The sequence below is a fragment of the Sus scrofa genome, chromosome 9 (assembly GCF_000003025.6).
Source record: "Sus scrofa isolate TJ Tabasco breed Duroc chromosome 9, Sscrofa11.1, whole genome shotgun sequence".
In the NCBI taxonomy this organism is placed as follows: domain Eukaryota; kingdom Metazoa; phylum Chordata; class Mammalia; order Artiodactyla; family Suidae; genus Sus; species Sus scrofa.
Genome location: NC_010451.4, coordinates 71,815,391 through 71,832,476, shown reverse-complemented (window position 1 = coordinate 71,832,476; position 17,086 = coordinate 71,815,391). Strand labels below are relative to the sequence as shown.

The window sequence follows — 17,086 nt, the reverse complement described above, 5'->3', positions numbered from 1 at the left end:
AGGGGTCGAATCGGAGCTGTAGCCACCGGCCTACGCCAGAGCCACAGCAACGCGGGATCCGAGCCGCGTCTGCAACCTACACCACAGCTCACGGCAACGCCGGATCATTAACCCACTGAGCAAGGGCAGGGACCGAACCCGAAACCTCATGATTCCTAGTCGGATTCGTTAACCACTGCGCCACGACGGGAACTCCTATTCTAATATTCTTAGTGTTTACTATAATGCTTCTATTCACTTTTGGACATCAGATTTTAATCTCAACTCATAAGGAATTTATTAATAATAAATAAATAATAATAATAATGAGTTGACAAAGTTAGACTAGCAACTTCGTACCAATGCTATTTTTTAGACCACTGTCACCTGATAGAACTTTCTGCATTAATGGAGATGTCTCTATCTGTATTGTCCAATAGGTACTACTTCATGTAGGCTATTGAGTATTGAAGTGTAGCTAGTGAGATTGAGGAGCTGAATGCTATTTTTAAAAACATTTTAACTAATTAAAATGTGAATTAATTAGTCACATATGGATAGTGGCTACCATACTGGAGAGTGCAACTTTAGACCACATGTTCTGCTAATAAAGCCTCTCTACTGCTTGAATTTGGGCATGATGTTCTCATGCAGATGCCTAGTAACCATGTGCAGACAACACAAGCAAGCCTATTCTTTTATTTTTAGGTCCTTTGTAGCCATGAGATTTTTGCATTTATTAGTGAAATTTTTGTGCTGATATATGTCTTCTACGTTTGAAAGTCTGCATAGGAGCTACCTAGAACAATGTTTCTAAAACCTGGTTGATCAGCTCTTTATAATCATCCAATGAGCTGTTGCCTTTATCTTCATTTATAATTTTTTTCCTGGAAACTTACCAGCAATTTCCCTACCACAGGGTATTTTTCGCTTTCTGTGCCCCTCCATAGGCTCTGGCTTTCTGACATATGGCTCATCTTTCTCTAGATTCTGGTTTTACTTCTTCTTTTGTATCTTATCCCTCTTTTTCAGGCTCCAAAGTACAATGCCAAAATTCTCATTACTTGATTGATCTTGGACATTAACTTAAACATTGTTGCCTAAACTCACTTTCCATTCTAAATCTGTTTGTACCTTCAGAACTGTATTCCATGAGCAAGTATAACTATAGTTTTTAATTTAGTTTAGGGATCATTCTTTAACAGTATACACAAAGAGCTGCTTCTTTATTAATGGCTACATAGCAGTCTTTGGGATGGATGTACCATAATTTATTTAACTAATCTTAATCAGTGGGCCATTAAAAACATTTCTGCAGGACTATCCTTTCCATATCATTTTTTCACATGTACAAAATATCTGTAGGACATATTCTGAGAAGTAGAACTGTTGGACCAAAAGATATGTACATTTAAATTTTTGATAGATATTGCCAAATTTCCTTCCATTGATGTGGTACCAATTATGCTTCTACCAACAATATGTGGGAATGCCTATTTCTTTTTTACTAACAGAAACTTTTCAATTTTTTGATTATTGCTAATCTGATAGGTAAAATTGGTATCTTCTAACTTCAATCATTTTATTATGAGTGAAATTGAGCATCTTTTCATATATTTAAAGACTTGTGTATTTCTTTAAATTGTTTTTTTACACCTGTTGACCATTTATTCCCTGTAGTTGAACTGTTTATCTTTTTGCAGGACCTCTTTATATGTTAATGAAGTCAGCCTTTATGCTATAATAATGCTGTATTTTCTCTTAAATTTTAATTTTTAAACTGTTTTAATGTAGAATATTTTAATTTGCATGAACTTGGGTTTATTTAGTTTTTCTTTCATGTTTTAGAAAGGCTTTCCCATTCCATTTTATAAAGTAATTCCCATGTTTTCTTCTAGTAATTCTATGATTAAAAATTAAAATTTTATCTATCTCAACATCATTTATTGAATAATTATTTCTCCACTGAGAAATATTTGCTTCATTTCTTTCCTATTACCTGTCATATCATATTGTTTCCATTTATTCAAGCCTTCTTTTTTCATGTGTGTGATTTCTAGTATTTTAAGGTTTTTCTTTATATAGCTTTGATACAGTTATTGCTAAATATGTCATGAGGCATTTAATCTTATTATTGCTGTTGTAAATCTTATTATTGTATTGTATTTTGTAACTGACTATTGTTTGTATATAGGGAGGTTATTTATTCATTTATTTTATCTTTCTTTTTTAATTTTAATTTCAATTTTTAAAACTTTTTTAAAATTGCTATTTCCCCAATACCATTTTTTTTCTACTGTACAGAATGGTGACCCAGTTACACATACATATATGCATTCTATTTTCTTACAGTATCATGCTTCATCATAAGTGACTAGACATAAATTCCCAGTGCTACACAGCAGGATCTCATTGCTAATCCATTCCAAAGGCAATAGTTTGCATCCATTAACCCCAAGCTCCTAATACACTCCCCCCCCCCCCCCGGCAACCACAAGTCTATCCTCCAAGTCCATGATTTTCTTTTCTGCAGAAAGGTTCATTTGTGCCGTACATTAAATTCCAGATATAAGTGATACCATATAGTATTTGTCTTTCTCTTTCTGACTTAGTTCACTCAGTATGAGAGTCTCTAGTTCCATCCATGTTGCTGCAAATGGCATTATTTCATTCTTTTTTTATGGCTGAGTAGTATTCCATTGTGTATATATACCACATCTTCCTAATCCAATCATCTGATGACAGACATTTGGGTTGTTTTTATGTCTTGGCTATTGTGAATAGAGCTGCAATGATCATGAGGGTGCATGTATTTCTTTTAAGGAAACTTTTGTCCGGATATATGCCTAAGAGTGGGATTGCTGGATCATATGGTAGTTCTATGTATGGATTTCTAAGGTACCTCCATACTGATCTCCAAAGTGGTTGTACCAGCTTACATTCCCACCAACAATGTAGAAGTGTTCCCTTTTCTCCACACCCCCTGCAGCATTTGTTACTTGTGGACTTCTTAATCATGGCCTTTCTGACTGGTGTGAGGTGGTATCTCATGACAGTTTTTTAAAAAATTATTATTATTTTTCAATAGTTATTTTCCCAATACAATTTTTTTTTCTACTGTACAGCATGGTGACCCAGTTACACATGTATGTACACATTCTATTTTCACACATTATTATGCTCCATCATAAGTGACTAGATATAGTTCCCAGTGCTACACAGTAGGATCTCATTGCTAATCCATTCCAAAGGCAATAGTTTGTATCTATTAACCCCAAGCTCCCCAACCATTCTACTCCCTCCTACTCCCCCTTGGCAACCACAAGTCATGACAGTTTTGATTTGTATTTCTTTAATAGTCAATAATGTTGAGCATTTTTTCTTTCATGTGCTTGTTGGCCATCTGTATATCTTCCTTGGAGAAATGTCTATTCAGGTCTTTTTGCCCATTTTTCCATTGGGTTTTTGGCTTTTTTGCTGTTGAGTTGTATAAGTTGTTTGTATAATTTAGTGATTAAGCTCTTGTCACTTGCATCATTTGAAATTATTTTCTCCTATTTTGTGAGTTGTCCTTTTGTTTTCTTTTTGGTTTCCTTTGCAGTGCAAAATCTTGTCCGTTTGGTTAGGTCCCATTGGTTTACTTTTGCTCTTATTTCTATTGCTTTGGGAGACTGACCTGAGAAAACATTTGTAAGGTTGATGTCAGAGAATGTTTTGCCTATATTAGACTCACCAAGAAGAGGAGAGAAAAAACCCAAATAAACAAAATAAGAAATGAAAAAGTAGAACTCACAACTGATACTACAGAAATACAAAAAACCATGAGAGAATACTATGAACAATTTTATGCCAACAAATTTGACAACCTAGAAGAAATGGACAACTTCTAGATATGTACAGCCTGCCAAAACTGAATCAAGAAGAAAACTGTAGGCCAATATCTTTGATGAATATAGATGCAAAATTTCTCAGCAAAATTTTAGCCAACCAAATCCGACAACATATAAAAAAGATCATACACCATGACCAAGTGGGATTCATCCCAGGTTCACAAGGATGGTTCAACAGATGCAAATCAATCAATGTCATATACCACATTAACAAAAGAAAAGTCAAAAACCACATGATCATCTCAAGAGATGCAGGAAAAGCATTTGACAAAGTCCAACATCCATTCATGATCAAAACTCTTACCAAAGTGGGTATAGAGGGAACATACCTTAACATAATCAAAGCCACTTACAACAAACCCACAGCAAATGTAATACTCCATGGAGAAAAGCTGAAAGCCTTCCCACTAAAATCTGGAACAAGTCAAGGATGTCCACTCTCACCACTATTATTCAACATAGTATTGGAAATCCTAGCCACAGACAAACAAAAGAAATAATTTAAAAGGTATCCAAGTTGGAAGAGAAGGGGTAAAATTGTCACTAGATGCAGATGACATGATACTATGTATAGAAAACCCTAAGGACTCAACCCCAAAACTACTCGAACTGATCAACAAATTCAGCAAAGTAGCAGGATATAAGATAAACCTTCAGAAATCAGTTGCATTTTTGTATACTAACAAAGAAATATTAGGAAAGGAATAAAAAAAACACAATACCTTTTAAAATGGCACCCACAAAAAATCAAATACCTGGGAATAAACCCGACCAAGGAGGTGAAAGATTTATATGCTGAGACTATAAAACACTAACCAAGGAAATTAAAGAGGATGCAAAGAAATGGAGAGATATTTCCATGCTCCTGAGTGGGAAAAATTAATCTTGTAAAAATGGCCATACTACCCAAAGCAATCTACAGATTCAGTGCAATCCCTATCAAATTACCCATGACATTTTTCACAGAACTAGAACAACCAATCCAAAAATTTATATGGAACCACCCAAGACCCAGAATTGCCAAAGCAATCCTGAGGAGCAAAAACCAAGCAGGAGGCATCACTCTCCCAGACTTCAGGCAATATTACGAAGCCACAGTAATCAAGACAGTGTGATACTGGTACCAAAACAGACATACAGACCAATGAAACAGAATAGAGAACCCAGAAATAAACCCAGACACCTATGGTCAATTAATGTTTGACAAGGGAGACAAGAACATAAAATGGGAAAAAGACAATCTTTTCAGCAAGTATTGCTATGAAACCTGGACAGCTGCATGCAAATCAATGAAACCAGAACACACCCTCACACCATGCACAAAAACTCAAAATGGCTTAAAGACTTAAATATTAGACAAGATACCATCAAACTCCTGGAAGAGAATGTATTTTATCTTTCTTTCTTTATTTTTGCTTTTTAGGGCTGTACCTCGGAATATGGAAGTTCCCAGGGTAGGGGTTGTATTGGAGCTACAGCTGCTGGCCTATGCCACAGGCATAGCAACACCACACTCGAACCGTGTCTGTGACTTGCTATGACCACAGCTCATAGCAACACCAGATCCTTAGCCTACTGAGCGGAGCCTGGAATCAAACCCGCTTCCTCATGGATACTGGTCAGGTTCGTCTCTGCTGAGCCACAACAGGAATTCCTCATTTTATCTTAAATTTTTTTTCCTTTTCCTTTCTCTAATGTGTCAGCTCATACTTCCATAACAATATTAAATAATCATGCTAATAATAGACATTCTTTTTCTTAACTTCAATAGAAATGTGTCTGGTGTTTCTCAATTAAGCATGATGTGTGATGTTATAAAATTGTGTGAAGCAAGACTCTATTCCTTTTTCATTAAGAATTACTTCATTAAAATGAAGAATAGATATGAATTTGATCAAATGCTATTGTTTAATCTATGAAGATGATTATGATTTTTATTTTCAGCTTATTAATACGCTGGATTATATTAATACATTTGCTAGCAATGAGTATGCTTCCATCCTTAGTATGAACTACGATTTATTAGTAGATATTTATAATTAAATTGATCTATATTTTTATTTTGTGTAATATTTGTTGGGTTTTGGTATCTGTTTTACTGGCTTCATTAAAACAATATAATACTCATTATTAGCAAATGATTTATTTTCATGAATTTGACCAAAGGAGTCTATTTTTATTTTAATATCCTCTAATTCTGTGGTTATTTCTAAATTTTACCTCTTTAAGAATAATTTTTTTACAACAACAACAACAACAACAAAAAAAGAAAAAAAAAAAAAAAAGGAGTTCCCGTCGTGGCGCAGTGGTTAACGAATCCGACTAGGAACCATGAGGTTGCGGGTTCGGTCCCTGCGCTTGCTCAGTGGGTTAACAATCCGGCATTGCCGTGAGCTGTGGTGTAGGTTGCAGACGCAGCTCAGATCCCGCGTTGCTGTGGCTCTGGCGTAGGCCGGTGGCTGCAGCTCCGATTCAACCCCTAGCCTGGGAATCTCCATGTGCCGCGGGAGCGGCCCAAAGAAATAGCAAAAAAAAAAAAGACAAAAAAAAAAAAAAAAAAAAAAAAAGAAAGATAAAAAATACATTGTGGAGTTCCCATTGTGGTTCAGTGGTGATGAACCCAACTAGTATCCATTAAGATGTAGGTTTGATCCCTGGGCTCGCTCAGCGGGTTTAGGATCCTGCATTGTGGTGAACTGTGGTATACATAGGTTGGTAGCTGCAGCTCTGATTTGACCCCTAGCCTGGGAAAGTCCATATGCCCCAAGTATGGCCTTAAAAAACAAACAAAAAGGTACATTCTGTCATTTTTCATTTTCTGTTTAATTTTTTCCTGTTATCTTACTTTTGCTTCCCTTAGGTTTATTTTATTGTCCTTTTCTAAGGTCTTCAACTGAATGCTTAATTCATTCACTTTCATTCTTTTTGAACATTGAAGTAAGTTTCTCAGACTAGGTATATTCTTCTGAGCACCACTCTATCTGTACCTTTTATTTTCTGGTATGTATTTTTATTATTTTTATTTTCTACATATTTATCAGGAATGGTAGAAGAGCTGACATTTTATCCTATTTGCAAGGTAGCCAGGTAACCTACTACAGTTTTGTGGATGCTGGTAGAAGACATGAAACTCCTGGATCAGAGACAAATAACTGTTTATTACTCACAGGAATAACAAGAGTCCAGGTATTAGCATTTGTGCCAGTTCCTTGAGCCCCACTTTTTCCCCAGGGCAATATGAAGAGGGTCAGGTTACATCTGCACCCATAGTGAGTTGCATTACAGGCAGGAACCCTGAGATTAGGAAATGTGAAACTTTTTAATGGCCAGTAAGCTTGATTGTTGTTTAAAGCTCCAAAGGGAGATACTATCTCTATCATCCAAGATCTGTTCCAAGATCTTTCCAAGGCTGTTCAGTATACAAACAACCTTGGAAATATAGTTCAGAACAAAGGAAGTTAGTGCCTTAGCTTACAAGATGTGTGGAAATGTGAGAGACTCATGGAGAATTGTTTTCCAGCAATATCTACCCCCTGTTTCTGTACCATCTTAATTGTTAGTGACTTCCCTGAAGAATATGCCACATATCAACCACTCTGATTAATCTGAACAACCAAGATTAGACCTCAACCATGCCTCTCATGCTTCTGGATTCAACTAGCTGAGCAACTCCCATAAGCCCTTCAGGTCTACCTTAGAAAACCAGATGGCTTTACTAGTTATTGGAGAAATGCAAATTAAAACCACAATGAAATATCCCTACCCATTAGAATAGCTAATATTAAAAAACTCCAGAAAATAATAAGTGTTGATGAGGATGTAGAGAAATTGGAAAACTTGGGCACTGTTGATGGGAATATAAAATGGTGCACCTGCTATGGAAAACATCATGGCAATTCCTCAAAAAATTAAAAATAAAAGTACCATATGATCTAGCAATTTTATTTCTGGATATACATCCAAAAGTATTGAAAGCAGAACTGTGAAGAGATATTTTCACACCTGTAAATAGTGGCATTATTAATAGTAGCCAAGAGATGGAAGCAACCTAGAGTAATGGATAAATAAAATGTGGCATGTTTTGAGTAATGGAATATTACTCAGCTTTAAAAGGGAAGGAAATCATGTCATACTTCAACATGGATGAACCATGAGAACATTATGATAAGTGAAATAAGCCAGTAATAAAAAGACAAATATTGTATGATACTATTTATATGAGGTATCTAAGGTAGTCAAATTTATAGAAACACAAAGTAGAATGGTAGTTTCCAGGGACTTGGGGGAGGGGGAATGGGGCGGTGTTGTTTAATGGGTATGGCGTGTCAGTTTGCAAGATAAAAGAGTTGTAGAGATCTGTTCCAGAACAATGTGAATATACCTAACACTACTAAATTATGCACTTAAAAGTGGTTAAGATGGTTAATAATGTTTTATGTTATTGCAGTGAAAGCAAAAACAAAAGCAAGTGGCTTTCTTCTTCACTTCATATTGATTTAGCCATTACTCATCTTCAACAAATAATAGCTCACGGTAAGATTATCAATTTTCTTTTTTAATCTATATCCTTACCTACTTCGGCGTTCCTTGATTATTTTGACATCATATAATTTCATCCATAACTCTGAGTGTGTATGTTCAAAAATAAAGATTGCTAAAACTTTTGTTACTAATTTTTTCTATTTATAGAATCATCACACTTAAAAAGTTAATGATTTGTGGTTGTTGCACTTAAGTGCAGTCATCTTTATCTTACTTTGTCTTGGAAAATAGTCAGACATTATCTTTTCAGATTTTCTTTTTTGCCCTATTCACTCATTCACTCTCTCCTCTCCCTCTGGGATTCTAATTACATGAATGTTGGACCTTCTCACTCTGTCACTTATATCTCTGACTTGTTTAAAGCCAACCTATTATATATATATATATGGCAGAAAAATTTGAGTCTGAGTTCTTCTGAAATATATTTGGCAGGTTAATTTGTTGACATGATTTAAATTTTTTTTCACAATCCTCAGAAGCTGTTTTGTTCTGATTCTAGGCTTCCTGACTTCAGAGTGTTGTAAAGAGCCCTTATATAGAAGGCCTGAAAAAAGAGTATGGATGAAAATGGGAGTTTCTTGGTATCTGGAATAAAACTGTACCACCCAACTTTTTGTTTTAGGAAGACGGATGTAGGAGGAGAGTAGAGGTTAGAACATGAAAGATTTATGGAGTGTGTTTCTTGAGGAGGACAGAGGATACAGAACTGTCAAGAATGGAATTAGCTTTCAGAGACTGGGGTGTGGTGCCAGTCTAGGTGACAGCTTAATTAGTATTTGGAACCTGTGCCCTTTACCCTTGAAGTGAGAAATTCTGATGGGAGCTGAGGTGGGGGGCTTGGTGATGCTGTGGATAATGAGCATTTATAACTGTCTTAGAGGCTGACTTAATAGAACCCTGGCACAGAAAAATGGTGTGGGCTGTCTTTGATGGACTGGTGGGCTTAAGCAATGAACATCTCATGTGTGATAGTGATGAACTGAGGGTCAGAAGAAGAGATTTACCCTGTTCTCAGAGCACCACTGGGGCAGGTGATGGGAAGTCTCCCTAATGTGAATGCAATATCTTGATACTTCTGGCTGGTTGGGTTGAGCCCAATTTTTTTCTGTGTAGGATATATTAATTTAATGAGATCGTGTTGCTCTTGAATGTTGTAGGACAAATTCATACTTTGTTTTGTCCCCACAAGCCTATTGTTGTCATCCAGGTGTACTTTTGTCTTTCTCAACTTAGTCTAAATTAACAACAAAAAAAGATGTTCAAAGTAAATTTAGGAGAGCTCTTTTATTCCCTGACTTCCTTTGTTAGTAGTTACAACAATCTTTAGGAAACTTCAAAAGGATACACATGAACAAAGGAGGGGAAAAAAAAAAAAAAGGAAACAGCTATTTTGTGGTACAGCAGACTAGGTGGAAGACAAAAACCTTGATAGAAGCAACAGGTAATAGCAATTAAAGGTGAATCAGACAGAATGATCCTCAGGAAGAAAGAAAAGCATAATGGCGCACAGGTTAGACCAAGGAATATGACCTGAGGTGTCTGCTGGCAAGCGACTTCTGTCCATCCTTTACCTATTAGGCTCTATTCCACCCATTCGCCTCTGGCCCCCAGTCTCTGTCTTCACCTAACATATATGATTCTTCTACTATGCTGATTCCAAATAATAGTGCCAACTTTGGTGGCTTGTATTTAGGGAAGGAAATCCAACTCTTTCTGATCAACAGGGAGAGAGGTCTGCAAGAGGAAGAGAAGCGGGTGTTACTGGGGAGCTATGTCACAGGCATGAAGACTTGAAACTCTCAATGAATTTTCTCATAGAAACATTGTACAAAGTTCTATAGTATTATTTAGCACAGGTGCATTTCTGTACTGTTAAATTATTAGCACAACAACAGTATGGTGGGTTAAACAGGCTTTTATGGGCTTTCCTAAGAACCTGACCACTGAGTATAATATTATTTCTATGATAAAGTGCTTTTAAATCCCACAAAAGATTGACAACAGAACCTTTGGATACAATCTGTTTGTAAATTGGATTGGTCTGGCTGGGTTAAAGAGGTCCACCCTGCTCCACAGCTAATGTCTACATAGAAGGCAGCGTCTTTTTTAGTGACAGATAAGCCACACACTCTGATTTTAAATGAAGATAAAGATTGGCTCCTTGTAAGAGAGCCTGTCTGATTTAAGACAGGCCATAGTTAATGAAATGTGGCATTAAATGGGCCTGCTTTAAATGAGGCAGTTTGTACAAAGTTCTCTACCATTATCAGATCATCTGTGTTTACTTTTGTTTGAAAGTAAAATTTTTAGTCTTATTTTGGATCAAAAATAACATTGCTAAGCATATCACTATGTGTAGCCCATGTGTAAAGAGTGGTGTCGGTTAGGTTCCACCTCTTTGACGGGTGGAGTATCTACGTCTGTTACTTGGAGTGTTTCTACACGGTAAATTTGTCTCTTCCTCATTTATTCATTTACTCAGTCATATATTTGTACTATACAGATTCTAGGGCATTTATTTTATACTTTGGAGTATAATCCAGTACCACTTATGTTGTTGCTAGCATTGTTGCCATTGCCTGCTCTTTTGGGACCTCATTCCCAGACCAGGAATTGATCCCAGGCCACAGTGGTGACTGCACAGAATCCTAACTGCTAGCCTGCCGGGGAACTCCCAAGATAGCCCCCATCTTTGTGGATATTCTGTTTTTATTTTTGTTTTGAACACTTCTTTCCTTTTTGGCACTAGAATCTCCTGCCCTGATCCTAGAATCAGCCAAGGAGCCCTGTTTCCTTTTATTGGAGATAATTTTGGAAACCAGGATCCTTGGTACCAGGTATATTTATTGCTACTGGAGTGTAGCAGTTTTTCGTATGCTCTCTGTGCAAACAGAGCAAGGAAATGTATGCATATATACGCATGTAGCTGTAAATACATCTACATGTGACCCTTTGTATATTAAAATAAACATGGGTTCACACTGTAGTCTCCAGCTCTTGCCCATTACCATGTGGTTTATTCTAGCCTCTTTTCCTTGCTTATCTGTAATCTCTCCCACACCCAACATTGAAAGTGGCTCCCACCATCTGCCATCCATTCACTTAGTTGTTCAGTATACATGTATGGCAGTATGTGAATTGTTAACCTGTATACTTAGTGTGAAACAACTCAATCAGCTTGAACAGTGCTTTTGTACAGTGTAGTTTTACAGACTCCACTCATTTCCAGAGTTACTTAGGTTAACGTCTTTTCCCTCCACCCATTTCACTGAGGTTGTTTCATATATTTGTAATACAATTAGATTGTTTCATCACATCCTGCATGCATGTTATCCTTGGATCACTTAATCTCCTAAATGATTTTTAAAATTTTCGGACATAAAGAATCACTTTGTGTTGTAAAAAAAAAATAATAATAACATTGCTCATTGTGATAAGAAGTGCGAATATCACCTAGTAAAAAGTAAATCGAAGTGGGGTTTTATTTTTTAGTTGTTGCCATTTTCAATGGAGAATGAATTAAATACATAGAATCAAAAGAAAGGTAGAGGGGGTGATTGATCATTTAGTCATGTTTTATGTTACACTTGTTTTTCTTTTACATGAACATATTATACCATCCATCAGGACAAATTAATATGGCTTGGGCCTTTAAAAACTGTAAAAAATAATTTTAATGGTTCTAATAACAGCTCCGGATGAATGCTGGAAAACAGATATTCCAAACTGTCAAAGAGCGTATGTATTGCTTGGCTCTGCTGTAACTGCAAGTAAATGCTGCTTTTGTATGAAGTTTCCTTGACTGCCAGTGGAAGAACTGTAACACATTTATTGCGAACAAAATTGGAATTGGAGTGAGACATGTTATAACAGAATGGTACCTAATCCCTTCTTGCCAGTTGGACTGAATTAAAATAATAAATCATTAGGACAATAAAGGGTTCTTGATTATAAGAAGGAATAATTTAATTAAAGAGATTTAAAAATGGCAAGTTCATACTCATATCACTTAAGATACAGAGATTTTATTTAAAAATATGTTTTCTTATCATGTGAGGGAATAGATTTAGACCCTATATAAAGTATGTGTGTTAAATGGGAAAAAAAATATCAGACAAACTTCAGAGGTGAATTGAACTATGGTATGGAAAGTGTTTACAACAAAGGCCAATTCCTCCTGCTGATTACAGCAGGTAAGGAGCTTCAGGATGCTGTCCTGTGTTTGAAAGGGGTGACTCATGCCATCATTTATTGCAGTTAATTGCTAATGTTTGTGAAGAGCACAGTATGTTGCAAAGTAGGACTGAGTAATCCATGGTGACCTTTTGTGCTATCAAAGCTTTATCAATTAGAAGCCCCTGATTGTAAATTCAGAGAACGCCCAGTGAGTACCCTCAAAGAAAGATCACACTTGGCTACTTAAGCAATCCTTTTTTTTTTTTTTTTTTTGGCTTCTTTTCCTTCCAAATGAATTCTCTCTAGGGTTCTGTGTCCAAATCTGCAAAGTGAAGCACATTCAAAATGTTTTCAGACTTCAAGGAATGGTTTTTATAAGCAATAGTGGAAATTTCAGAAAAATAGTGGTTATTTTTTCCTGCTAAATATCTTCCTGAGACTCCTGCACTGGCTGGCTAACTTCCTGGTCACTTTCTTTCCCATCTCCTTCACTCTGTTGATGTTGGGCCTTGTGGCCTTTGGCAAACCTTTTAAAATATTTCACAATTGTAAATTAAAGCTATGACCTTATTATACTTTTCATTTTGAATCAGTCTCAAAAATAGCTACAGCTCCGATTGGACCCCTAGCTTGGGAACTTCCATATGCTGTGGGTCCATCCCTAAAAGGACCAAAAAAAAAAAAAAAAAAAAAAAAAAGAAAAGCAGCCCTGGTTTGTTTTCATTGCAGACTTAGGGCTTCAAGTTTGTAAGCTTCTGGCAACTCATCTCAACTGTAGAGGAAGGCTCCTGGTCCAGTCAAGGTTATAGGAAATGGAGTGAGGGAAGTGGTCTCAGTGTAAGAGCTGATAGAGAAGGCAGGGAAGATGCCGAGAGGAGTGATCAAGCTATATACACTAACTCCAGAGTGGCAGCCTCCAGTGAGGAAGCCCGAGTAAGTCAGGTGTCTACACACAGAAATGGTAGCTGACTGGGTGCAGCTTGCACAGTGAAATGTGGATTGAGTGTACTGATGGCATAATTAGCAGCTTCCCTGTACCCACAGCCTTTTCAGTGTGACTTTCAGCTTTTTCCATTCAGAGGTGTAGTCTGTTTCCCCACCCCCTTGAATCTAGGCTTGCTTGGTCAAAGCAATGTAGATAAAGCCATAAAATTGTGGCACTTAAGTCTTGAAAGTCTCTGTGTCCTTCCCCTTCTCTTTTCCTGCTGAAAAGTGAATGTTAAGTGGTCAGTTGTGATGGAATAGCCACACATTTGATCAGGTGTGCATCAGTATTTCTCTGGAAAAAAATGCAGATATTCTTAAACTGCCTATAAAGAAAAACAGGTTTTATTAAAAGCCTTTTATATCTTCTGCTAAAATGTCTTCTCTTCATAATATCGCCCCTGAACACCCTATCTATGGTTGATTTCACTGGCTTTCTTTTCCTTTTTTTGTTTCTAGTCCTTTGTTTTTATTGAACACCCTATCTAGGGTTGCTTTCACTGGCTTTCTTTTTTTTTTTTTTTTTTTTTTTTTTTTTTGCTTCTAGTCCTTTGTTTTTATAATACATCATAATTGATAATTATTTAATTTACTCTTCCATCCTCTTTTTTGTCTCTCTAGTTGAACTGTGAGATCTATGAGGGGAGGGGCTGGCACTTTCCTAATGACTGACATAGTGTCTGACACATATTAAAGACTCAATAAGAAAGAAAACCCCACGACCCAATTGAAAAATGGGCAAAAGACCTGAATAGACATTTCTACAAAGAAGATTTACAGATGGCCAACAGGCACATGAAAAAATGCTCAATATCACTAATTATTAGAGAAATGCAAATCAAAACTACTATGAGGTTCCACCTCACACAAGTCAGATGGCCATCATTAATAAATCTACAAATAACAAATGCTGGAGAGGGTGTGGAGAAAAGGGGACTCTCCTACATTGTTGGTAAGAATGTAAATTGGTACAACCACTATGGAAAACAGTATGGAGGTACCTCAGAAAATTAAATATAGAACCACCATATGACCCAGAAATCCCACTCCTGGGCATATATCTGGACAAAACTTTCCTTGAAAAAGATACTTGCACCCATATGTACATTGCAGCACTATTCACAATAGCCAAGACATGGAAACACCCTAAATGTCCATCGACAGAGGACTGAATTAAGAAGATGTGATATATATATCTTCTTATGTATATATATATCTTCATATATATATGTATCTTCATATATATATAAAATACTGCTCAGCCATAAAGAGAGCAAAATAAGGGCATTTGCAGCAACATGAATGGAACTAGAGACTCATACTAAGTGAAGTCAGTCTGAAAGAGAAAGATAAATACTACAGGATATCACTTATATCTAGCATCTCATATATGGCACAAATGAACTTTTCCACAGAAAAGAAAACCATGGACTTGGAAAACAGACTTGTAGTTGCCAAGGGGGAGGGGGAGTGAATGAGATGGACTGAGAGTCTGGGGTTAATAGTTGGAAACTATTGCCTTTAGAATGGATAAGAAATGAGATCCTGCTGTGTAGCACAGGCAACTATATCCAGTCACTTGTGATGGAACATGATGGAGGATAATGTGAGAAAAAGAATGTATATATATGTGTGACTGGGTCTCTTTGCTGTACAGTAGAAATTGACAGAACACTGTAAGCCAACTATAATGGAAAAAAATCATTAAAAAAGTAAACCATTTCTACTAAAAAAAGACTCAATAAATATCTGTTGAATTAATAACTTGAAGTGAGACATATTGCAGGAAGGGACTCAGCTGAGTCTGGGCATGGTCAGAGCTGAAAGTCAGGCTTGAAAACCCCATGATTAGTAGCCAACAGTCAAATTTGGTATCCAAAAGAGAGTGATTGACTCAGGTCCAGTCTTACTGTTGTCTAAGGGGTCTGCTCTGGTGAAGAGAGAAAAGGCAGAAGTCTATGGAGCAGTGGATTAATACTCTTACTCATATTCATACAGGATACTCATGTAGATGGTAATGTCCTGTGTCCTACTTGGAACTGTCTTAAGTTGTTACTTGTCCTCAGTCAGTGTCTAGGGGAACAGTTTAGAAGACCTGGAAAATTCTAGACATGTTGTTGTCAGTCATTTGTCTTTCATCCAGGGCAAGAAGGGACCTGAGTTTAGGACATGGGCTTATTAGTTCAGTTATTTTTGTTATAAGAAACAGAACCTCTCAAGTCATTTCAAATAATGAGGAGGAAGGTAAACAAAATAGGCATCTCAGCTTAGTTGCCAGCCTCACAGAAGGCTGGCGGGACAAGCTAAGCTTCATGGGAAAGCAGAAACCACACTATAACTGAGTCTCACTGAACCTCATACAAAATCCCAAGTGGCTCTTTGGACCAAGAGTTTCTCCGTACCAGAGTTCCCAGATCTTTAGACCAGGTCTCTGCCTCTAATATAACTCAGCAAATTTCTCTCTCTTCTTTTTCTGCTCCATCTCCCTCTTCCCACTTCCAAGTTCTTTCTCTTCTTCAATAGTTCTTGAATCTGAGTTAGACTCACCTATTAAAATACTGTTTAAAATACTTTCTTAGTCAGAAAAAGTTTAAAATACTGTCTTAGTCAGCATGGTTGCTGCAACAAAAACAAACCAAAAACCTGGGTAGCTCATAAACAACAGAAATTAGTTTTCACAGTTCTGGGGGCTGGAAGCCTAGATCAGGGTGGTAGCATGATTGAGTTCCTGGTGAAGACTCTATCCTGGCCTCTTTTATAAAGGCATCAGTCTTATTCATGAGGACTTCACTCTCATGACCTAATCACGTCCCTATGGCTCTACCTACTAGTATCACTTCCTACCTTGGAGGCTAAGAGTTTACATATGAATGTTGCAGGGGGAGGGGACACAAATATTTAATCTATAGCAAAGATATGCATGTCTAGTCACATCCCTCTAGATTTTTTTTATTATTCAATGAATTTATCACATCTGTAGTTGTATAATGATCATCACAATCCAATTTCACAGAATTTCCATCCCACAACCCAAGCATATCACCCAACCCCCCAAAATGTCTCCTCTGGAAACCAAAAGTTTTTCAATGTCTGTGAGTCAGTATCTGTTCTGCAAAGAAGTTCAGTCTGTCCTTTTTTCAAATTCCACATGTCAGTGAAAGCATTTGTTGTTGGTGTCTCATTGTATGGCTGACTTCACTTGGCATGATAATTTCTAAGTCCATCCATGTTGCTAAGAATGCTGGTATTTTGTTCATTGTAATGGCTGAGTAATATTCCATTGTGTATATGTACCACATCTTCTTGATCCACTCCTCTGTTGATGGACATTTAGGTTGTCCATGTCTTGGCTATTGAAAATAGTGCTGCAACAAACATTGGAATACATGTGTCTTTGTGAGTCATGGTTTTCTCTGGATAGATGCCCAGGAGTGGTATTGTTGGATCAAATGGTAGTTCTATTTTTAGTTTTCTGAGGAATCTCCTTATTGCTTTCCACAGTGGTTACACCAGTG

The 17,086-nt window shown here is 36.8% G+C and overlaps 1 protein-coding gene across 8 annotated transcripts in view; it reads left to right on the top strand.

The window, feature by feature from the left end:
* The window catches only part of MTERF1 (mitochondrial transcription termination factor 1), a 566,280-nt gene that overhangs the window by 21,390 nt on the left and 527,804 nt on the right, over positions 1-17,086 (top strand). For 6 of the 8 annotated variants that reach the window (XR_001298914.2, XR_002347022.1, XR_002347026.1 and 3 more), the window contains one exon: positions 8,317-8,402. The exons of the other annotated variants lie outside the window; for them this stretch is intronic. The gene's annotated coding sequence lies outside the window, so the exon portion shown is untranslated. The remainder of the gene's footprint in view (positions 1-8,316; positions 8,403-17,086) is intronic. 8 annotated transcript variants of the gene reach the window in all.